At 42.6% G+C, this 23844-nt stretch overlaps 1 long non-coding RNA gene across 3 annotated transcripts; it reads right to left on the reverse strand.

The window, feature by feature from the left end:
• Positions 1 to 1045: 1045 nt before the first annotated feature.
• Positions 1046 to 23099, reverse strand: LOC134515172 (uncharacterized). Of its 3 annotated transcripts, XR_010070899.1 has the most exons (8): positions 22933 to 23099; positions 16076 to 16217; positions 13752 to 13926; positions 10519 to 10734; positions 8964 to 9112; positions 4159 to 4444; positions 3359 to 3467; positions 1046 to 1973 (listed from the first exon to the last, which is right to left on the reverse strand). It is a non-coding gene; the product is annotated as an uncharacterized LOC134515172 (long non-coding RNA). The 3 variants fall into 3 exon arrangements; XR_010070898.1 differs by having other exon boundaries at positions 3359 to 4444; XR_010070900.1 differs by having other exon boundaries at positions 3359 to 4444; positions 22882 to 23099.
• Positions 23100 to 23844: the final 745 nt, after the last annotated feature.

Consider the following 23844-nt stretch of genomic DNA (forward strand, 5'->3'; position numbering starts at 1 on the left):
AAATTCCTTCTCTAAGAAACATTTACATTTTACAAAGTGTAAATTTAGCAGACCACTTCACGGGGTGAATTCGTCCCTGGTTCGTCTCCCTTGTTACATGAGAGTTACCGCGGGGCTGGGCTGACTGAGAGTTTACCATTAGCGAACAGAAAAATGAGCAGCAGCTATAACTGAACATCACAAAGGTTTCTTCCAGGATTGCCGTCACGTGTTCAGGTAGTTGATAATTCATTCTTACTGTTCCCGTATTTTCATGAGAACTCACCTATAAGTAAACAAAACCCGAAGCCTAGTTTATGTTTCTTCATTGTGCTATTATATGGCACAGTAAGTGTAATAAAGCAATCTGTTGACTTCTCCTTGACTTTTCATATTCGTTGTTCCTAGACAGGTCTTCTTGCACACGTAAAATATAGACAACAACTCTCATGTCTAAGGTCGTAGTAGTTTAAACACAGTCCGTTTCTTTATTGGCAAGGTGTTCTTACAGTTAGGACTTGATTGGGCTGGGAAATATTAGAAATGTGTTGACTAACGCACCGTTAAAAATATAAGACGTGTAGTATTTCAAAAATGGTAGATATTCATGGTGCAGGTTAACCCGTCGTTCATGGTTCACAGTTGCAACCACAGGTGAGACAGCGGTTCAAAAAGGTGCTGTTCTCCAAAGCTACCGGTATTGCCTAACAAAGAAGTTACCCAAAATGGTGGGGTAAAACGACGGCTCCACTGAAGTCTGCAGCAAACTGCATCGATTTTGTAGGGGTGGAACATTTCTTTTTGTACAGAACAATGTCCTCATTCATTCTGAAAGCATTTTTTTCAAAGTGTTTCTTTAGCCAAGTAAAAGTGTCTTAAAGGACAAAAAATGCCTTTAAACCAGGGCGAGAAGTAGTGACATTGATAACTGTCATGTTTGAGGTTTTAAGGGAAGCAATGGAAATTCGAAGCCTGCCAGTATTTCATTCTTTCACGCTACAAGACTCATGCAGCAAGAATCTGTAAGTGACACTCAACCGAGAAAGAGCTTTCTGAACAGCTGATGTGAAACTTGAAAAGAGGCAACGTAACAAATGTAACGCGGGGGGAAGCGCTTTCATTCCAGTTCAGGAACATCTGGTTTATTGCAACAATAACTACTGTAATTATATCACTGCTGGAAAAGCTGCTCTAGGTTAGGTTAAGTTTGTGGGTTTCTATAATAAACACTGCTTCGGAGGAGTGGGGGTTTCAGTCTTTCAGCCATGTCAGATCACGCTGAACTGAACTGTGATTTGAGGCAAAAATAACAAAATATGGAAAACATAAAAGCATTGTTTCTAACCATATATTTCTTGAGATATACTCTTGGTTTATTCCTCATTACGGCAAGTGGAGGGTATGCCAAAGAAGCAAATTGTTGGATGACTGACCATATTTCACTGATAAAAACTAAAGAAGTAATTTTTTTGTCAGTTGGAAATAGGCTCCTTAATACTTAAGAGTAATACATATTGCTGTAATAAATAAACAAGCATCCCACAAAGGACAGTAAATATCATTATTCTCACTTTACATACAGGGAAAACTAAGGAACCTGCCTCAGGGCAGATAGCGGCTTCGTGGTGGAGGGTCTCCTCGTACGAATACAGTGGATTTTTCCAGATGAGTGCCCGCGTGATAGGGCTTACTACCCAGCCACTGAACTGTTGCGCTAGTCATTAAAAACGAAGCGTTTCAACTACAGTGCAACGCTTTGCTATCTAATGGAAACTCTGAGTCTACACCAGCCTTTTACTACAGCAGAACCAACGGAATTCTCTCCATTGCCAAGCGTATTTCCTCAATGTTCTGCAGCAGCAAGAAACAATTGTCTGTTTTCTTGGCGCGACAGTACATCCACTGACCGTAGCGTCGGCAGCGTCCGTAGCCGTGTCGTGGCTGCGCTTGATCTGCAATGGGCCAGGCGTTGCCCATGAACGTTTTCTCATAAGCTGCAAAATAAAAAAAAAAAACAGTTGGTATTCTAGTGTCGGGGCATGCTTAGTCTAGATTCTACAATAAACATTCTATATGTCTGTACAATTTTAGTCTATTAACATTGTATAAAAATGAATGGGGAAACGGGAAGATGGTTCCACATATATGAATTCCCATTAAAGTGCTTTATTACCACAGAAAGGTGTGCAATAGATCCAAAACTGCCTCAGACCTTTGGGAATTTAAGAACTATTAACCAAGAGATATTTTATTATTGTAGTTTGCTTCCTTGCCTCCGTCTCATGATTTGAAGTTGTTTGCTGCTGTGGGTTCAGATTCACACGTCTGTACACATTGATAGCTCAAACAGAATTTCCAGTTGTGTGTATGCACCATTTTAACAACTGACCCGGTATTTTTGCAGGCTCACACTGGCAAAATCGACTCCTATTCCACATGCAAACGGGGGTTTGTGCGTGCAGAAGATTTCCGTCTTAGAAATGCAGGTTTAACGCTATCTTTAGTTTTAACTCCTGCAGCTAAAATAATTTCTACCAGCTGGGTGCTTGGAATTGAAATCATTCCTTTTCTTCAATACAGATATAATAAAATAATGCCAGAACATCACGCTCTGTTTTCCTGGGTGGTATTCTACCAGAAAAGTTCAAATTACTGGAATATAAAGCGCATCACTTAAATGGCAGCTAAACCCATTGGCAGACCAATGAAAACACGCTGTAATTTTCCAATCAACGTAGTAGAGAAAATAATGAAGCTGTTTTAAAGTTCCAACAAAAATCAGATTTATTGTTATTTAGGATTAGCTCTACCTGAATTTTCCAAGACATTATGGGATTTAGTACTAATGGTCATTAGGTTCATTGGTCATAAATATAATTATGTTCCTAATGTTCCTTCTTTATATATATTTTTATATCTATATATACACACCCCACTGCTATATATGTACATGCATATATGTATATTTTTGGGGAGGTGAATCAGGAGTGACCCAACTTTCTCCATTTTCATAGAAATCCTTTTTAAAATAAAATCACGTGAACCATAAACAGAAAAATGTCTCTGACTCGAAAGTTTCGTATTTCTCACCTCTCTGTCATCTCATCATCAGTTTTAGAAGTCTGGTAAGTGGGCTGCTGAAATCTCTACATAGATTTATATACATATATATGTGTGTGTGTAGATATATATATATATACACACACACAGAGGATCGTATCATGGATACTTTTATTTTATATGTGCTCATGGGTTTCTTTCATGGTCTTTGACTACAGTTATTTCCACAAATGGCTTAATTCTCTGTGATTTTGTTACACAAAGGTTAAATCCCAGACTTGGAAGAACAGATCTCCAGCTGATGTCAGCCATCACTCACCTGAATGAAGAGGACTACAGAGAATGGTCCGATGATGAAACAGATGAGGGGTAAGCTTGAAGCTCCCTCTACACTCATGCTAAATGCCAACTCCAACTCTGACCTGGGCCTTCAGACAGGAAAAATCAAAAGTAAATGGTTTGCAAGCTGCTGGCAGCAGCGCTGGGCATGCCTTAACCACGCTAGCTTTAAAATACCACCTAGAACTGGGATGAACCCTTCACCTTTCTTTTTTTGGATGCTAAAAAATCTACATCTCTGCTCCTGCCTGCCGAGGCACTGAATCTTGGAAGACGTTGAATATTGCCTGGATAATGCTAAGTGTCCTGAGATGCCTTCCTTGTCAATGGCTCGAGATACCTTCCAGCACCAGGCACTCATTCAAAAAAAGAAGTTAAGTTATTGCAGACTTTCCCTCAGTTTACGTGATGTCAGGCAGTCTGGCATTACTTAGGATTCAGTGCTGTGAAATGCTGACCTTCCTCTCCTTTTACCTTTTACTCCAAACTGGGGCCAGGCTATTCTGTATAATGCACGCCGTGCATGATTCAATATATAGACCAAAAGAAAAGGAAATGCTTTGGGTTTGCTTGTTTGTTTGGTTTTTAAAGTAATACAACCAAAAAATGGTGGACTCAAACATGATTTAAGAAAACACCAAGATATAGTTTCCAGTTCTCTGGCTTTTTCTCTGTTTTTGCAGTGTTTCCTTAGTACATCTAGACAGCAGAAAAATTTCCTCGTGGCGGGCTGACTTCCTCCCATGGTGCTCATAAGTCATCACCCATTGCTTCGAGTACCTTTCATCCCTGCTAAGCTCGTATCAGAATTCCTTGCGCCAAGGATGGCGTGAGCTCATTCCCGGTGTTGGGTTCCAGGCTGCGTCGCAGTGAGAGGTATTTACCGGCACCGACAGCTCCCGTTTGCAGCGGAACTGGGCACGGGAAAGGTGGGGCAGCACCTGGAACTGTGTGAGATTCCCGTTTTCTCCGTGGATAGTACTGGAGATGTTCCCCTTGAGCTCTAAGGGCTTATTCAGTTCCGGACGTCTTCGGAATGCTAATATTAAATGGAAAGCTCTCTTCTCTGAAACCAAACCAAGAAAAAAAAAATGTAAGTGAGGCAACGAAGTCTAGCAGACAGAGCAGAGACCTGGGATGTTTGCAGTGATATTATGAAGCTTAACAGTTTTCCACCACACATAAAAGAAATATGAATGAGAACTTCAATACAGACACACACAGAGTAAAAAAAAAAGATAACGCTAGTTCCACTTCTACAAAGATCTGAGCACTCTTGTATCAAGTATTTGACCCTTGTTTGGTTTTCTGAATTGCCTTGTGATGACAAGAGCTGGTTGTCCTTTGGAGACTATATCATTCACAGAAGCACCGGAGCTATTTTCTGCATGAATATAGAAAATCTTCATGTTAAGGAAATCTATGTTTTGTGGGCGCATTCAGAGGTACGTTTCTGATATTCAGACTTCTTTCGTCAGTGATAGAGCAGAAATTCTACTAGAAGCCAGGGAGACAGAGAGTCCTGCCACACAACCATGAGAAAAAGTATGTCCCGAGAGTAAGAAATTCTGTAGATGTTACTGTGTGCGCTCGCGAGGAGCGTTTTCTTCTGACTTTGTTATGCTACTTCAAAATGAAACATCTTCATGAAAGAGACTTTGACAGTACAACGTGTTTTCCATTCCACACCACTTTCATGCAGGAGTCTGGTCTTCTCGCTGCAGGTTAGAAATCCGCGATAAACCCAAATCTTAAAATTCAGACCACGAAATATGAAACATTCCAAAACTCCAAGCTCAGATAAGGAGTCGGACCACGCGGAGCTGAATGCTGCAAGACACCGTGAGAATTCGTAACGCATTGATACAAAAGCAGGGGCTGTACGTACATTTCAGGTCTATGCAAGGAAAGTGGTTTGTAAGGAAAACTCACCTGAAGTTCAGACCGTCTGTTAAAAACGGGAATTATTTGGGACTCAAACAGTTGATTTTTACAGATGATCAACAGAGGGTTACTGAGGACAGATGTTTCTGTAATTGTCATACAGTGGAAGAATTCTCAGTGTTCTGCATCCTTCAACTCCGCATGTCCTTCATGGCAAAATATACACTGTCCGTCTAGAACTATTCACGTAGTCTGCAGTGCAGAACATTTAGGAGCGCATCTCAGAGCCTGGTAGAAAGCTGCATTCACAGGCAAACATTTTAATATTTTTCTGTCATAAATGGAGTTACCAGAAAGAAAAAAAAAAAAAAAGTTACAAACCGAAATACTCACTTCACGTCCCCATTTTCAGGCCAGTGACCATGTTCTAGGTGCAAGACCTATCCGAAGTTAAGCAGGGAATCCATCTCTCATCCATAAGTGGAAATGAGGAATACTTTGCTGATTTCTGCTCAGACCGTTAGATGAGACCTCCCAGGCCACGGTTACACAGATGCTCCGTTCCAGCAGAAATTCACAGTGCCAAGAAAATGCATAGCCCTGTCACCCCTCCCTGCTTCCCCACACGCTCCCTCTGCACGTCTAGTTGCTCATTCTCGTGTTAATTACCGTGTGGTGAGAGCAGACCACTGCTCTGAAAATGACACGGGCAGCAGAGTGACCCGTGTTCATCGCTGGATCGGTGCCCCATCAGGCTCCCCACAGGACTGGCCGAGGGAGCAGCAGGAACGGGCGCCCCGGGGCAGGGTGTGCCGGGGCCACTGCTTTCAGCAACAGCTTGGGCTGATATAACACTTATCATATAGAATCACAGAGTGGTTGTGGTTAGAAGGGACCTTAAAGATCATCCAGTGCCACCCCCTGCCCTGGGCAGGGACACCTCCCACCAGCCCAGGCTGCTCCAAGCCCCGTCCAACCTGCCCTTGAACCCCCCCAGGGATGGGGCAGCCACAGCTTCGCTGGGCAACCTGGGCCAGGGGCTCACCACCCTCACAGCAAACAATTTCTTCCTAATATCTCATCCAAATCTCCCCTCTTTCAGTTTAAAACCCTTCCCCCTCGTCCCATGGCTCCCCTCCCTGCTCCAGAGTCCCTCCCCAGCTTTCCTGCAGCCCCTTGAGGGACTGGAAGGGGCTGGAAGGTCTCCACGGAGCCTTCTCCAGGCTGAACCCCCCCAGCTCTCTCAGCCTGTCCTCCCAGCAGAGGGGCTCCAGCCCTCCCAGCATCTCCGGGGCCTCCTCTGGACTTGCTCCAACAGGTCTATGGCCACAACTTAAGTCAGTGTTTATTTGTTCATTCATTAGGTGTTGCTTTCACCGTGTTGGGCACACTAAATTTTGCTGTCCAAGATTAACTGATATTTAAGTGGATCTTTCCCAGCATCTCCCAGCATCTTCCATTTCATAGCAGTACCTAGCATCATTACCATAATGTGCTAAATTAAAGTTCCATCTTTCTAGCTGGCTATTTTTTCATGTTTTTTCTTTTTCTTCCACTCCTCCAATTCAGAAATCTCACTCTTGTAGCCTCCAGAGAAAAAACCACAGAGTAGAGCTCATTTTCCCTTCATCAGAATACTCAAATGTCCTTTCAGTGCTCTCCCATGGCGCATCGGCCTTTACTCTCCGGCCTGAGCTCTTGAAAGGCTGCCGTTCGCCCTGGAAGAGCTTTCCCACATGCTGTATTGTCAGGGGACTGCCTGACCGTGGTCAGTGGTTTCTGTGTGCGGACACGTAGGCGGAAAAGGGGCAGAGGGGCCACGCTCGAGGAGCGCAGAACAACTGCAGGAGGGAGGCCTGGACCAGAACAGGGATTTGCGGGTGGGGAGCTGCTGGCCTGCCAGGATACGGGGTCTGTGCAGACAAGTGTCAATAAAGGCATTAAAAATAGAGAAAGTAATGGCTTCTCAAATTGCAGCCCTTGGTTTGCAGAAAGAGGTTTTGTCTGTCCCAGAGTCACGCACGCAAAGTCTGTCATCTGGCCACATCTGCTGCAGTCGCTTGGCTAGTGACGGGATACCTGACCTGGGAAATTATTCCTGCCAAAAAAAATCAAGCTATTTCTCACCTGCACCACGTTAATAGGACTGCCTTTTTGTATACGAGCTGCTGCTCTGGATTTGTGTCCCCCCCCAGCCTTGTTCCTCACAAATGAATCTGGGCTGCAGAGATGTTAGGAAAATAACGAGCAGAGAAATTCAGATGCAGCCTTTCCCATAGGGCAGGTGAGTCCGAATCGACGGTTGGGATCCCCCTCTCATGGAAAGGTGCGAAGTTCTGTGTTCTGCCGCTGACAGCCCGCCCCCTCCAGCAGTGGCACACAGGGCAAAACCCAGTCTCACCAGCAGCGTAGCATCACCCCGCTGGGTACCTGGGATTAGGTTTTTTTGGGGAAGGCCAACCAGTTAAACTTGCACCCAGCCATCCGCATGTTACCTGAACTAGACACCAGACACCACACGAGGCTGCAAGAGTCAGATTTCCATGATCCTTAACTAATTGGAAAATAAAGCAGGCTTGCAGTTTGGGATTTTTCGGGTTTGTTCTCCGTGTGTGTGCGTGTGTGTTTGTGTGTTTATGCCAGCTGTATCCAAACGATGGCTGGCAATACTTCCTGATTTTGTAATTGAGATGTATAAATACAGCAAGACTGAGATAATATCTAGTAATGTAATACTTTTCCATCCCTAGGCATTGACAGGAGCTGGTTCTTAACTGCCGTACAAGTTCAGACCTATACAAGAAGCCCCGGAGTGCAGCCACACCGGTACCTGCAGCACCGGGTGCTCTGACGGGGCTCATCCGTGGACCCTGCTGAGGAGCAGCCCTTAGTGCTCATCTCCCAGCAGGGCCGACAGAGCCCAGGGACACGCAGCACCATTTAGAGGTACAAAGCGTCTCGGAAGATCCTGCTCCCTGTTTGATTCAGGTTCAAATCAAGGCTATTGATATTGTCTTTAAGTCAATACCTTAGACCCTCGGTCACAAGAGGTTAGATAAGATTAAAGAACTCATTTTTTTTTTAATCTATTGAATATTAAAAATGGCCACTTCTGGCTTTTCATTCACACCATCTGTTCCTAGCAGGTTGTATCGGCAGCTTCAGGACAGATTAATAATTGTTCCTGATTTTGGCACACCGAGAGGTTAAAAAGAAATCTTTAGCCACACAGAAGAATCCTCAACCATTGATTTCTCTAAGATATTTTGGCAACTTGAAAAGAAAATATATGGTATGAGCCCTCCTAGAATTATTTCTCCCAGCCACATGTGATATAAATAAAACAAACCTCAAGAATCTGGCTTAGAATATGGAATAACATTATGCTACAGTCATTTCTGCTGTGTTTACCACAGCAAATGGTGAATTACAGGCGTCACTGTACATAATATTTAAATATTTCAATGATACTCAGAGCTCTCAACACTCTTGTTTCTTTCCCATGTTCACGACAATTTGCCAGCAACATTTTAGAACCGAGCAGTCATTTTATAGCAACCTCTTTGTGTCAAGAAATGCGTACACGCTACGCAGCTGTAGCTAAGATGTAGCATAACCCCCCCCATGAGCATCCTCATGGTGTTCTGGGGTGCCAAAGGATTAAGGTAGCCCCGGGACGTGTGTCCGAAGGTTTCCCTGACCTGGGGGATCTGTGGTTTAGAGGCAGCACTGTCAGGTCCCGCGAGGCTGAATCACTCGCTCGATTCCCAGAGGCCACGAGCCTCCGCAGGCGTGTTCCTCCTGGCGAGCCGTGGTGCAGCCCCTGCCCGAGCGATACACCCTGAGCACCCTGAGGAAGTAGAAATTGAACGTGTGTTAGGCTAATATGACTCCGTTAAATTTCTGCTTTGAGAATAACCTGTCTAAACAAAAGTCCAACCCGAGAAGAGAATGAAAATTGAGGGAGAATCAAGAAAGAAGCCTGCAGAAACTGCCGATTATCCTAAGTGTGAGAATGAAGACAACCACAAAACTGCTAGATGAAAACAGTGCAAAGATCAAAGATGATCTCTTCGAATGCAGATACTATTTTTTAATGTACCATTAGCAAACAAAGGACAGACTACAATAAAGAAAAATAGCCATGTAAAATTGATATGAATGTAAAGAAAAAGTTTCATGAAGCATCTGTAACTGTTTCACGGGATCTGGAGCGCACGTAGGAATCGGACCTGTGGGCAGGATGTTGGTTTTTTGAATGAGTTCTTTCTACAGTTATTTATTCCTTTCATAAGGTTTTGCCTTTCTGGCTACTGTAGCCAAACTTTCCAAGAGAGTATCTGGCAAATAAACGTAAAATGCTGAAGACATCTGAAAATCTGGTCATTATAAGGTGCCCAACTGGAAACTGAGCTCTTTTGGTGGGTGAGTTTCTTACAAAGTGCAATTCCCAACAGGGCAGTGGGTAATAATTCTGTATTTGAGAGCATCCGTGGGAGGGTGCTGTGGCAGGGAGGAGGGAGAGAGTTTAGTCACAGGCGACTGAGACCAACGTAGAGACGGGGCAAACGCTGACCCGGCCCACTCCCTCCAGCCTCCGCTCCCAGCCTTCTCCTCAGCCCTGGGTGTTCCCAGTCTTGCTGGAGCCTCCCGCCAGTTCCAGCTTTTCCCCAGTGTGGAAAAGTAACTGGGGGAGCTGGACTGTAACAGCAGCTGAGGCCAGCGGAGGAAAGGACTGGGAGCTTTGCTGGCAGCGCACTTGGGAGTATTAAATTTCCAGTCGGTGTCGACTGGAAATACATTTTGTAAAGGCTTAATGAAGAGCGAGGGAGGAACAAGGTATGAGGGTGGGTGCTAGCAGGGATTAAGCAGCCAGATGAAAGGTCCTTATTTGATGGAAGGGAGGGAGCAGGAATGGGAAGACAGAGTATCTTCTTCTGAGCAAAAAGAGGATTTTCATGTAGATTTTCTTGAGGAGTTTATACGGTGCTTCTGAGTCTATGGGTTGGTGGGCCCAGATTCCCACAGAAAATCAGAGGTGTGCTCAGACCTGTATCTACTTTGAGCTGTTATTTTTGATTTGTGGTCATTCGACAGTTTCATTTGAGGGTGAAAGGGCCTCCTAAATACACAGAAATGACCTTCATAATGTTTGGGAGATGTGGGTATTATCACCTTCATTTTAACTAATGGCTACCTAATTCATCCAGAGGCTCAGTATCAGGGCAAGGAAAGAATCCAGGAATCCCAACTCACCGTCACATGTTCTGCCCACCAGCCGGACACTCTGCCGCCACGTGGCCTTGCGGCTGGGACAGAGTGGACAACGGATGTTTTTTCTCCCTGGACGCCGGTCAGTAGCGATGTCCACTGACAGCATGCATGAGCAGATCACTCTGTGGTCAAAAGAGGAAACACTATTCATTCTTCTTTTGGGACTGCAGCAAATCCCTGCACGAAAAATACTGTCAGCTAGGAAAAAAAAAAAAAAAAAAAAAAAAGGATGCTTCAAATAAAGCTAAATGATTTAATTAAACGTTAGATTAACTCTCCCCAAAGCCAGTAGCAAAAACACCACAAGCATATGCAAAAGAGGGATGTTTGTGGATGGACCTACAACAACCTTTTTCACATCCTTTTATACAATATTAGTGCAGGCTTAGACAAAAAGTAGTCTTGTTCTTTCCAAGGCAGCATGAAGTCCAGCCAGGAAGTATTAGTCATCAGAGATTTTTGGTAGTTGTAGTTTGGAACCCCAAGTGGAGTGTTTGGTTTGTACAGTGCTAATAAAAGCTAAAAAATCTAAATCAAGAATTGGCCACTATCTCAGTCAAATCAGCTTTTCAAACAGCTTTTGACTAAACTACTGCTATTAGAAAAAATTTTCCTTTTTACGCCCTCACAAGACAAATGCAAAGGAAACGACCCGTCCCGCTTCCCCAAGGAACTGTAACAACATTTTTTTCAGTAACATTTTGGAGGATTTCATCTTAAAATATATTCTGAATTGTGCTTTAATAGGAAAAAAATAAATTATGATTTTCGTAACCAAAATAGAACAGATGTAAAATCTTTCCCAGAAGGCTTTTACCCTCTAGAATGAAAATGAGTATTTTTCACGGGTTTGTCTGAAAAACATCTTAAAATTTTGTGAAACAATACATGGCTTTCTTCAGTTATTGGCCATTCACAATGGTAATCCATCCTGTATATTTCTGTGTTCTGGTCACTTTGGCAATTGCCAGTTTGGGCCAAATAAACAGTATTTTTGCACACAAATAAGGTTTGCTCCTACAATCAAGATGATTTTCTGCAAAGCATTTAAGCAGTAAGTACCAATGGTTATGTGTACTTTGAATTCCTGAAATGAATCATGGAAAATTCTAACATAATAATGTGCTGTTATTAAGTGCTATACAGCTACAGTTGCTATAAAAACGAAGAAGAAATCTGAGGTAGTGAAATAAATCTTCAGCTGGTGCAAATCAGCGCAGCCCTGTCGAACTGACGAGAACTACAATGATTTAAACGAACTGAGAGTTTGACGTCGAATCACAGAATGGTTTGGGTTGGAAGGGACCTTGAAGCCCATCCGGTGCCACCCCCTGCCCTGGGCAGGGACACCTCCCACCAGCCCAGGCTGCTCCAAGCCCCGTCCAACCTGGCCTTGAACCCCTCCAGGGATGGGGCAGCCACAGCTTCTCTGGGCACCCTGGGCCAGGGGCTCACCGCCCTCACAGTAAGGAATTTCTTCCTCAGATCTCATCTAAGCCTCCCCTCTTCCAGACTGAAGCCATTACCCCTTGTCCTATCACTACATGCCCTTGTAAAAAGTCCTTCTCCAGCTTTCTTGTAGGCTCCCTTCAGATACTGGAAGAGGCTACAGCGCCTTCTCTTCTGCAGGCTGAATAACCCCAGCTCTTTCAGCCTGTCCTCGTAAGCCGATATGGCCTATAGTTTATTCACTATACGGAACAAACCATGGCATAGGCTGGTGAAGTAACACGGTTTACCCTGAAATCCACGCTCTTAAGGCTCTCTTCAAGAAGGCCTTCTCAAGCATGAGGTACAGTGTGGAAAATAAAGGGTGTAACAGAGGAGACAGATGTGAAACAGTTGAAATCTAAACCACCACATGCTGGAGCAGGTACCGAGCCTCCTAGTTGAGTTCTGACTTGAAACGGAAGCCCAAGCTGCCCTGCTCTCTCCTAGCTCCTCGCTGCTCATTGCCTCCTCCTGTCCATGCTGCCTTCTCTCTTGTTAATGTCACTGTTTGGGCAGCTAGATTGTCATCTGGCCCAAAAAAACCCTGCACAGCGTTAAAACTAATTTGGTAGAAGATCAGGTGGTTTTAATATGGGTCATCTCCCTGACTCCGTTCATGCCTCTGCTGGCAAATGGTTAGGGGTGGGGTGGTGGCGCCTGGGACAGCTTCTCTTGGTGGGAACACCAGCAACACTGGCTTAAAGAGTTTCCAAAAGTTATACCCGAGGAAGAGGAAAACCCATGTCCTCTGGTCAAATTCTCTTGCTTGTCAATACACAGGATAAAATGGAATGGAGTATGCTAGGAGCCTAAGGAAGCGTGATCTAAGAGGTATTTATTATTAGCTTTCCCGCTCTACTCCTTGCTCCCTAGATTAGCCACCACGTCAGGAAAAAGTGGTTGTGAGATAAGGCCATCCCAGCTGGGCCTTGGTACGCAGGAATAATAATGTGGCCAGTGCCCAGCAACCCTGCGATTAAAGGTAAATTCTTGGCAAAATTCTCCCTGGATTTGGTGGTGCAGGACTGGTCACCTCGTGCTTATTCACCCGGCAGCTCTCACCTCCCAGTGCCACATCTGCGTGGGTGTTCAAAGCAGCTCCTCCTGGCCCTGCGTGACCCCGCTGAAACAGATCCCTTGCGATTGCTGCACGGCACGTGGTGTAGGCTAACAAAACACTGGCTCAACCTCCCTCCGTGGGGTGGATTTTTTCCGTATGCGATCTCCCGCCATTGCAGGCAAGCAAAACAGTGATGTGTCACCCCAAAGGCGGATCTGCCTCAAGCATCACCAAGTAACACCAACCCAGGAGAAGAGAGACTTCAGAGGACGTTGATTTAATTCAGGTCATAACAGGTATATCATTCCCAGCTCTGCAAGCTTCTGTTTCAAGCGTTAATTTGCTTAAAGAATAAAACCGTTTTAATCACAAATGCACCCTTTTCAGGCACGTTGCCTCTATTTTGTTCAGGATTTTAAGGAATTTCATAACAGTGCTCTTACATCATTGCACCCAGACACAATGTTAACCATTGTGAGAGAAAGCATGTTTTTTACATTTGCATAAGTGTGTAGCTTTCCTTTCTATTAGCCTAGGTTTTCCTTGTTCAATTATGAATATTTCAAATCACGCACATTCTTCTGGGGAATGATGGAGACATCTGTATTTTAGGAAAAACAATGCTGCTTCTAAGTGACACCAGAGCAGGGTGGCTGCGTGTTACCTATTCATAAATTATGATCGAGACTATGTCAGAAAGTGGTACGAAGCAGAGGACGCACGAGCGGTATGACACTTCCAACACTGATCCCCATGTCACGGCAGGTCGGCTCCCCTGGACGCGGGATCCGGACAGCTTCCACTAGACACCAGTATGTTGCAGGAAATTGATAACCATCCTTATGGACTCCAATTGAAGAAGGGTGATAGCAATGATCAAGATAAAAAAAAATATGAGATAATAGTTATTTATATGATTGACATTCTGCTTCAGTGTTTTCACACAAAGACCCCTCTCTCTGCCTGACATGCAGGCGCTGCATTCCCAACGCATTCTTGCAGCCTACACCACATCGCCGAACAATAGCGAGCCTTCTTTCATTTTCCTGCCTAGTTTCTGTGAACAGCACTCTGTTGACAACCGACTCTGTTCTCACTCCTGAAGAATTCAAAAAATTGAACGATATAAGGACAGCCTGTGACTTCCACGAGGCATCTTAAAGCATCCTATTTTTAAAGTTGTGGTTTGGTGCTTCTTTTTCTGTTTTGTCTCTGTTTCAAAGGAAACCTACAAAAATGCAGTTACCCTGCAAATCCGTCCTCAGACCAGAGAGCGGCTCTGAATGCGGCACCACTAATAGCACTAAAATGCAAATACACGGGCGACTTTCTCTCTTTGGCTGCTCCAGAACAGCCTTTCCCCTCTAAACTTTAATGTTAATGATGTGTGCCAAACCGACAACCCCTGTGCAATTGAAATCTTTTGCACGAGAAAAATAGGTGCATGGACATTGGTGTGCTTTCCTTGCCAACCAGTCCCAAGCCAAAAATGGGCAGGCCATATCTAAGTCCAGCCTTCTTAACACTCATCCCAACTCCCTTGCTTATTCCCAAAGAATAATGACTTTTGGTCAGATGACAAGGACTTCATAAATATGAGCAATTGTGCATAGAAGACCCAGATCTCTCCTTTGTCACACATGAGCAAACCACTCTCCCCAAGACTGTAGTGCTTAGTCTTGTGGCTGGCAGTGAAGCAAATCAAACCAGAAGAGATGGGAAATCACCGCGATGGACTTGTAGCATGTTAGGTCTTTGGTTGATGATACACATCTATAACTGGGCAATATATCCCATAAACCATAAGTACTTATAAATCATAAGTGAGGAGAGGAGAGGAGAGGAGAGGAGAGGAGAGGAGAGGAGAGGAGAGGAGAGGAGAGGAGAGGAGAGGAGAGGAGAGGAGAGGAGAGGAGAACTTGCTATATTGCCACACCGTGCCACCTTTTGTGGTACTATGGCTCCTTTGCACTACGAGGCTAACATCAGAGACTAGAAAATGAGCAAAATCTCTCCCTATCTAGTCACCTATGATTCTAGTTTGGAAAAAAAAATACGGACCCATTTTAGTTTGTTTTTATAGTATTATTTCTCTTGTTAGCATCCTTGATTTTGAGTACGTGCGTGTGCACACGCGCTATTTCCACCTATTCAAGAAGCCTGATGAGCTTGAAGCACCCTGTCTTAACACCACTTTTACAAAATTTCGGCATTGTTTGCGTCTTACTTCAGGACCTTACGTATAAGGACGCCTCAAGGAAAGCCAACTCTTAATTTAGGCCCAATTTGTTCTTGGCTTCGTACTTCTCTGGGTGGATCTGGCACAGTCAAGGCCAAAATGGAACATCAATGAACAAGTGGGCTGGCGTCACTGAAAAATGAAAACAATTGGAAAATGACAATCAAAGGAAGGTGAAAGATCTAGTCCCAGGGCTTCCTGTTTCAGCTGAGAGTTTATTCAGATGGCCTCCAGATAATCTAAGCCAGATAGAGGGCATACTGACCTATTATGATGTTTATTCTCTTTGTTAGCTATCGAATGCAAGAGCAGTCTATCCTGGACGCATTTGTGCCCTACTATTTCCACACATCTTCAGATTTAGGCTTTGGTTTATGGTGCTGCCACAGAAGTAATATGGAATTGAGAAAAGGTCTAAGAAATATAAACGAATGAGAAAAAGCAAGAAATTTCTGTCCTCTGACATCTTTCATGACGTAATTATTTAGGGCATTATTTCTATAGCAATTAAATATACTTTGTATAAATATTTCCCATACAGTAGCGTAAAGGAACCATAGTGGGCAGAAAATTAGTCCCAAATTGTGCTAACTCTTTTTTCCTGCAAGAGGTAGTTAGCTAGTTCAGGTCCTAGCTACTTTGAATTAGATAATTCATCTGTCAAAACAATACTTAATACAAGGACAAGGACAAACTAGTGTATATGGGAACCAGAAGTCAAAGTCAAGTCATTTAACCAAATGAAATACCTGGTTAGCGTATCTTCACTGCACGTGAGTTAATAGCCTCCGGTATCTTCACAGTGAGAGTCAAACTCTGTTATCTCCACTGGAGGAAAATACAGGCGCCAGCACTGGAGGTCAAGGTGGTATCAAGAGGACAGATGCTGGCCTAGGCAAAGTGAAAAAAGGAGAAGGCTTAGAGCAGTAACAGCACTGGTTAATGGCATATGCACATTGGAGACTTGACAGAATACCTTGCGTGGCTTATTCCACTGTAGAGAAAGTTGGGTTCATGGTTTTCATGGCAGAAATGGTTTGCATTTGGCCCTGCTGAAATCCGGGACTTGTACTAAGAATTTGGGATTTCTATCTCCAAACCCAGGTTTTTTAAGGAACAGAAAGGAAACTTCTTGTTAAGTGCAGCACTCGTGAAACTACTAAGGCAAATGTATCTCCTTTGCAACCTCAAAGAACTTAATGAATTTGGTAAGTGCTAAAATTTGAACTAGTCAGACCTACTACTATATGCTTGAAGTTTGTTTCCATCTTATCTACACCCATATCCAGGAAGACCATACGCCAATATGTAAGAGTATTTTCAAAATACACTTATTACAACATTATTTTGTAATTTATCTTTTTTGTTCATTGTTGTTGCACTGATTTAGGGTTTTTATTCCTAGGTTTTGCATTTAGTCCTTCTACACCTAGGATCTGTCTTAAGTATTACAGCAAACATGTTAATCAAGCGCTACATCCACTTCCCTTCTTTTATGATACAGTTTATATTCTGAAAGCTCTTAAGCCACAGAAGCCTGAAATTCACCTTGCACAATACGCGCTTACTAAAAGTCACTAAAATAATTTACTGAAGGCTAGTTATTAGTAGCAATTTTAATAATGGTTGCTCATGTATTTAACTTTACGTGGATGCTTAAGATCAGAACCTGAATTGTACAGTTGACTGAACTGAGAGCAAGAATGATGCACCCGTCCAACCAGAGACCAAACAGTGTTAAAGGTGCTACACATACCCAAAATGTTGTCTAAAGCAATGGTAATACAGACATTGCTATACGTCTTGTGTTGCTGTTATGTGATAAGCATAAGCAAATAAAGCTAATCCCAAGAGCACTAAACTCTCCTGGGTTTCTTTTTTGCAACTGTTGGGTGACTTCAATCTCAATTTGTATGCAATCCACTGTGTAATTACTGTCTATCTGAAATCACGCAACACATGAAATAGCCAAGGGAAGTTCTTAATGACCTATAAGAGACAAATTGTATCTACAATATTGATGAAAATTAATCCTATGTGGGTCTACTTTTTAGGCACAATGACTCTGAGCGTCCCAGCCGTGTGCGGGGCACCTCCAAAGCACAGCACGCAGGTACAGGGGCGATGGCCAAGAACTGGCACGGGACGGCAGTGAGCAAGCCCCCAGCAGAGCCATGGCCAGCTGGCCACAGAGGGACCCCGGCTGGCCCATCCTTCAGGCTGGGACCAGAGAGTGGCATCCCCATGGGAAACGCTCCCCGCTACGTGTTGACACAGCTGTGGTTTGCAGGCTGTGCTTGGTGGCTATCATTTCTGCTCAAACGCCTTGGCCTAAACTGAAGTACTTCTCTTGTCTACTGTAGACCATCAGAAACCCGAGTGAGGATACAAGACGTTATGCTTCCTTAAAATGAGAATATGAACACTTTCATTCCCAAAAAGGTGAACAGAAACTTGAGGTATTGCCAGGCGTATGACAGCTGTCCTCCTCTCCGGAATTGAAAGCCTGATGATAAACACGGAGAGGGGCTCTGCGCCATCAGGATGCTGCTCCACAGCCCGAGCTGCAGAGGTGCGCCTCCGCACCCTGAGTGTAATAGCTGGCAAATGAAAAGCATTTGAGCAAGCTTAATCTGCAATAATTATATATTATAAATGTATTTATTCTGTTTAGGGAGAAACTCCTTGAAGGCTCCAGATGAGACATTTCTCACGTATATTATTTAGCTTTTCCTGAGGCCTTAATGAATTGCTTTAAATTACAGACTTAGGTATTGATTAGCCTCATTCAGTTGAAATCTAGGCTTAGCAATCTATACTTGTCTATAGTTTATTTGTGATATTATTCCTAATAAAGAGCTGCAATTAATCCACATCAAGAAAAATCAATTAATACAGATTTGTATCACAAAGAAAGAAATCCTCCTCATATCTGCCCGCTAATCCTGAAGCTTAGGTCTTTCTTTGCTACCAAGGAGGACAGATAAAAAATATTGATTTCACCCCATTTTTACAACTTATAGCGATACAATAATAGCGCACAGAACAGACGGGGTTTGTCAGTTAAAACTATTTTTATATATGATGATAGTTAGGGGGGGAGACAATGCCTTTGTTCTCTGCATTATTAGTAATTATTAATATGATGGACTAGTCGTTCTGTAATAAGAGTAATCACTCCAAGCACAGCTCTCAAGGAGTCCAACTTCACTTCTGGTACGGTTACGGATTTTGCAGCCTATGAATTACAACACAGTAATGGTTCTAGAAGCAAAATTGCAGTTAGCTGCAGCTGCATGGGAAAGGAGGACTATTCTGTATAATTTTAGACTAACAGTACGGTGAAGAAACATAAGATGTTATCCAGTCTAGCATCTTTCTAATTTTATCCAGTTCTATCTGCCATTTTAACCAAGCTAATATCTAACCTGATTTATTAGAAATAAAAAATCTTATCAGAGTCTTCTTGCAGGAAGCATCACATAAACACCATGAATTAGATTTTGCAATTTTATAAGCCAAACTTTATCCTTGCTACACAAAGAAGACAACAATGTGTCATTGTCCTGTCACAATTCCTACTGTAAACAGTTTATGTGATTTATTCTTTTGCTTGCTAGATAATTACATATTTTATACCAGTGTATCATCAGTATGTTGTTATTCTGACTGCCCCGTAATAGAAATTGTGTATTTTCCCACTGCAGCGAATGCTATTCTTAACATACATTGGCCTCAACCAGCTAAAAATATCAGAGTTCTGTTGCCTGTGGGAAAGTTTTGCTGAAGTTATTTCTATTAAAAGTTTAATATTGGTCTCTTCCATTTTTCATACTGTATGTGTCATTCACATTCAACGCTGTCTTCTCTGATATGTAATTACTTACAAGTACTTAAGTGTCACATATGGCACATATTAAGCAAATAATGCCCTAATTCACCCTAATGCTAACATTAATATGAATGATTAGGAATGAGATTAGTACTAAAGAATACCATTTTAAAATAAATTGTGATGACATAGCGACAGCTATATGAAGGATTAAAGAGTATGGATTATTGCAGGTTATGGTTCAAGATATCAAATGATATGGCTCTGTGTTTGTTCTTGCCAAGGACACCAGGCAATTAGAGGCTCGAACAGCCAACTGTAATTCTTGCACTGAATCTTTGGGTTAGTTGTGGTGGTTTTTAACTCCTATGAGTTTTTGACAGGCAGTAGGTTCTGAAAAAAATGAAGGATCGGCTTGCTGTGAGCTGTCTACACCCACCGAAAGCTTTGTTGAGAGCCATTTAATTTATCTGGCAACCTATGGCCAGTCTGACAGTGCAGCTACAAAGGAAAAGCTCTAATTTTATAAACATTCTCTTCTGAACCCAAATTCATATAAGCAATGAAGACGCCACTAAGTTAATGACATTTATTTTCCCTGCTGCTGCACCTTTAAATTTATCTCCTTGTAATAGTATTTCTGCTTTTCTTTCTCCTTTCTCCAGAAGATAACAGAAGCCTATTTAGAAACCTTAATTCATGCAATTAAATCAATAATTTCTATGTTACATAGCTCTCTACCTATACAGTCTGATGCACATTTTTCTGATGTCTCCGTATAATACTCTTTTATTTCAGCAGCTTATAGTTGAGCAAGGAGTTGAGAAACATTCATTATTCCCTGTTTAGCTTATCAGGTTTTATGAAGGACCAAAGAATAACGACACCTTCAGCTTTTGGCTCACTCATCTCCCTTTTAACACAAAGGAGAAAAATATTTTAGCTCCTGAAGGCCTGACCAAGTGTTAATGCCTTCAGCATCACTGAAGTTTGCAAGCGAAGGAATATCAGAGCTCTACATGTCATGACTGTTAGCATGAATAAGTGATGGTGCAGTCGAGAAAAAACCAAAACAGCTATTAAACGGTTTTCTCTTGGTAGCTGCTTGCACTGGCACGTAAAGACCAGTCCAGAATCAGTCTTAGCTTTGATATTATTCATAAACTCAAGCATGGCATCCTCTGGACTCAACAGCTTTTTGATTATTGATTACAAGTGGTGATCTTGGGGACTCAAGGAGGTTTTGCTAATTATGTCCAGCGAGAACCCTGCTACCAGGATCTGAAAGTTCTGTAACAAAACCTCCTCTCATCGTGCTGATGCCAGAACAAGGACAGTTACTGAAAAATTAGAAGGTATTGAGGTAATAAAGTAATATGGTGTATACATGTAAAAAATACTGCTTGCTGATTAGTTCTCCATGGGCCATCAGCAACTAGTATTTGTGGTACATGATTATTTAATAAAATAACAGATACATTAGTGTTGCATCAAAGCAGGGAGCAAAAGAGACGAGCACCCAGCATCTATTCCGCCATGATACAGATGGCCACGTTGTTTCTCATTAGTGGGCTTGTATTCGTTTAGATCAAAGACGGGATGTTGAATTTTATAGATTCACACTGGAGACTGCATTGGGCTCCTCCAGGACAGCATTTACCAAGGGGACTTCAGCCCAAGCTACAGCCCGTCACTGCGGCTTCGCAACGCGGGGCATAAGGAAATACATGTTTAATGGACACGTTTAAAAATACATGTTAGGACACATGAAGTTCAGCATCTTGCACATGAAGCCACTTTGCATCGTCAGGTTTTGAGAACAGAAATGTAGACATAAATGAGTGTACATGTATCCTATAGTTCTATGCCAATATAATGTATTCTATAGGGTTTCCTAAATGGACTCATAACACATGCTAGAGCAGGTATTTCAGAAAATCTATACTCTGATTTCAACATTCGCATCAATATAGAACCCATCTTAATCTTCTCCATGTAATTCACCTTTTACATCCCTGTTTGACAGCTTCCTTTTCACAGATGGTATTTGCTGCTTAGTGTTTCTGGAAGCTTATACCCAGCTGGTATCTATTGCATGCACTGGCACTCCCGAAAACCACTCAGCTCCTTTAACATTCCTGGGTACGGTTATATGGATATTTTGATCTTAACCCTGATTTCAATAGTTCGTGTTTAATAAGCTCCTGTTGGAACTCACTAGAATTACTGTTGGAAAGGAAAACATTTAATGATCCCTATACTCGTTACATGATATGGATTTTTTTCTGAAATAAAGCCAGTTCTACCCCTTCTACCTTACCTTATTTTTCTACTATCTTAAGACAGTGAAAGAAGTTAGTATTGTTCAGGCTTTCTTTCTAATTTATTAAAAAATTGAGCGTGGTGGATACAGGTCTGCCTGCTCTCCTTATGTTTCCCTTATCTGTGTGTGATTCTGTTCTTATTATTCTGCAATTTTAAGCTCCTCACTCATATGTATTGCTACAAGCTTCCTCTGCTTCACATATATAATTAAATTTATGTAAATATAATAGCTATTTCCCCCTCTCCACTAACCTAGAACTTGTTGCTCTTTTTAACTACAGTGAATGTCTTTATTAATGGTGGCTTTTCTGAATACTCAGTAAAACAACTTCACTAGGGTTACTTATGTGCTTAAAGTTAAGCACATGTTTAAACATCTCCCTGAATCGGGGTGTATCTGTTTTCAATGAAAGAGCAAAAAAAGAAATAATAAAATTGGTCTGTCTTAATCTGGAAATCTGAATAACTAATATGGAATACAGCCAGTTTTGAGCACAACTTCCTCTCAGTTCGTTGCCTGTTTTCTCTTCTCTTCTGTTTCTGTTTGATCTTTGGATTTATTTTCACCTCTTACTCTGTTACTTTGAATCCACCATGCCTGTATGTCACCCCGTCCTTGCGAGGGCCCTCTCTCAGCTAACACGCTGCGTGGTGTTCCATGTACACGCGCACAGACACACACACACACGTACACGCGTGTTTCTTCACTTGTGTATAACGAACGCTTAGAGTATTTTTCCAGCTGTTTCTGTGAGCTCAATATGCTTAACTGTAATGAATATCCTATTCATTAAACAACAATCATAGCGGAACATGAGCACATTTAATACACGTGCATTAAAAAAATATTTTCCTTTAAAGGTGAACTGCAAAGGGAGTTGAGGTAGGGAAATAAATCCTCGCTCCGTTTTTTATTTAGCACATGCAAGCATTGCCTGTAAAATTCCACTCTCTCCCGCTTCCCTCATCTCTGTCTGCCTGACATTTTGAAAGCCTGTCTGCCAGCAAAAGTTTTGCCAGTTTGAGCATTTCTTATGGACAGAAACTAGAGCTACTGAAAGGGACCGCGCCAACTGGAGTGTGTCCCCCAGATGCTGACGAGGGTTTGGGTGTCTGTAGGAGAAGTATTGTTCATTAATGTATCAAAATCAATCTAAATTAATTTAGTTGCGCTGGCAAGAATTTCGTGTACGCAAAACAACTTGAGACACAGCGCAACAACAACGAGTATATTGAAAAAAAAATCAAGCTGTGAACTCTTTTAAGCCTTGACTGTAAATCATCAAGAAGCGATGAAAAGCATAAATGCAATAAAAATAATCATTTGCAGGTCACTGTTAAGTGATGTGACAAACGCAGACAGCGGTATCGTAACACTGTGAACCAGAGAAGATTCACATTCTCCCTCATCGCTCATTTCCTTTCTCCTTACGTTCCCATGCACTGTACCTCTTTTACACTTTTCCTTCTTCCTAGTAACTTTTCCATCTTGCCTGCTTCCTCCACCTCTCAGCCTTCTGCAGGAGCATGCTGCTGTCTTTATAATCTCGCCAGACCTCCTCGGGGAGTAAAAGCACAACAATCTTTCCCTAATAAGATTCTGGCACTTCCTCTTGAAGCTTCTTCCGGAACCTGGATGGGAACAAGCATGTGAAAATGAGGAATACTGGGAATAAAACGCAACTCACATCTTTGGAACGTCAGAGGGACCTCGGACTGAGTGCTGAGGGCAAAGCAGGGTCCCAGCCAGATCCGATCACAGCACGAGCAGAGTAAATTTAGTGTCAGGAGGCTGAAATCCAGTAGAGCAGGAGGAGTTTCTGAAGGCTGCCATCAAGTGCTTGGAGCCCTGCAGGACTGAGCACCAGAGCAATCTGTGAGAATATTCATTCAGACAAATTCTGTTGCTGATACCTGACTCATCACACTGCGACACATGAAGCCAGTGACAATTGAAAGGTATTAGTCAGGACATTAAAATTTATTTCCAGCTAAACCACTAGTCTGCTTTGCAGTTCTTGCATCCATCTTTCTCTTCACCTCCTCCCTAAAACACTTGCATCAAAGCAGGAACCATTTGAAGGCAGCTCAACACAATCTCATCCCTGTTTTGGTCAGGTGCTGTAGGCACTGCTGTAATCCAAATAAATCATCAATAATGACTTATCACTGGTGAACCCCAAAACATCTTCGAGAACATTCTACAAACACGCTGACATTTCATATATGTTCCAGGCCCACATGCATGTATATATATGGAAGACACACGTGTATATATATATATTTACATATATATAAATCTGTGCATGTGTGTGCGTGCATGTATGTGTACATATCTGGCTCTACACAAGAAGTACACCA

The sequence above is a fragment of the Chroicocephalus ridibundus genome, chromosome 4, assembly GCF_963924245.1.
Source record: "Chroicocephalus ridibundus chromosome 4, bChrRid1.1, whole genome shotgun sequence".
NCBI classification, from domain to species: Eukaryota; Metazoa; Chordata; class Aves; order Charadriiformes; family Laridae; genus Chroicocephalus; species Chroicocephalus ridibundus.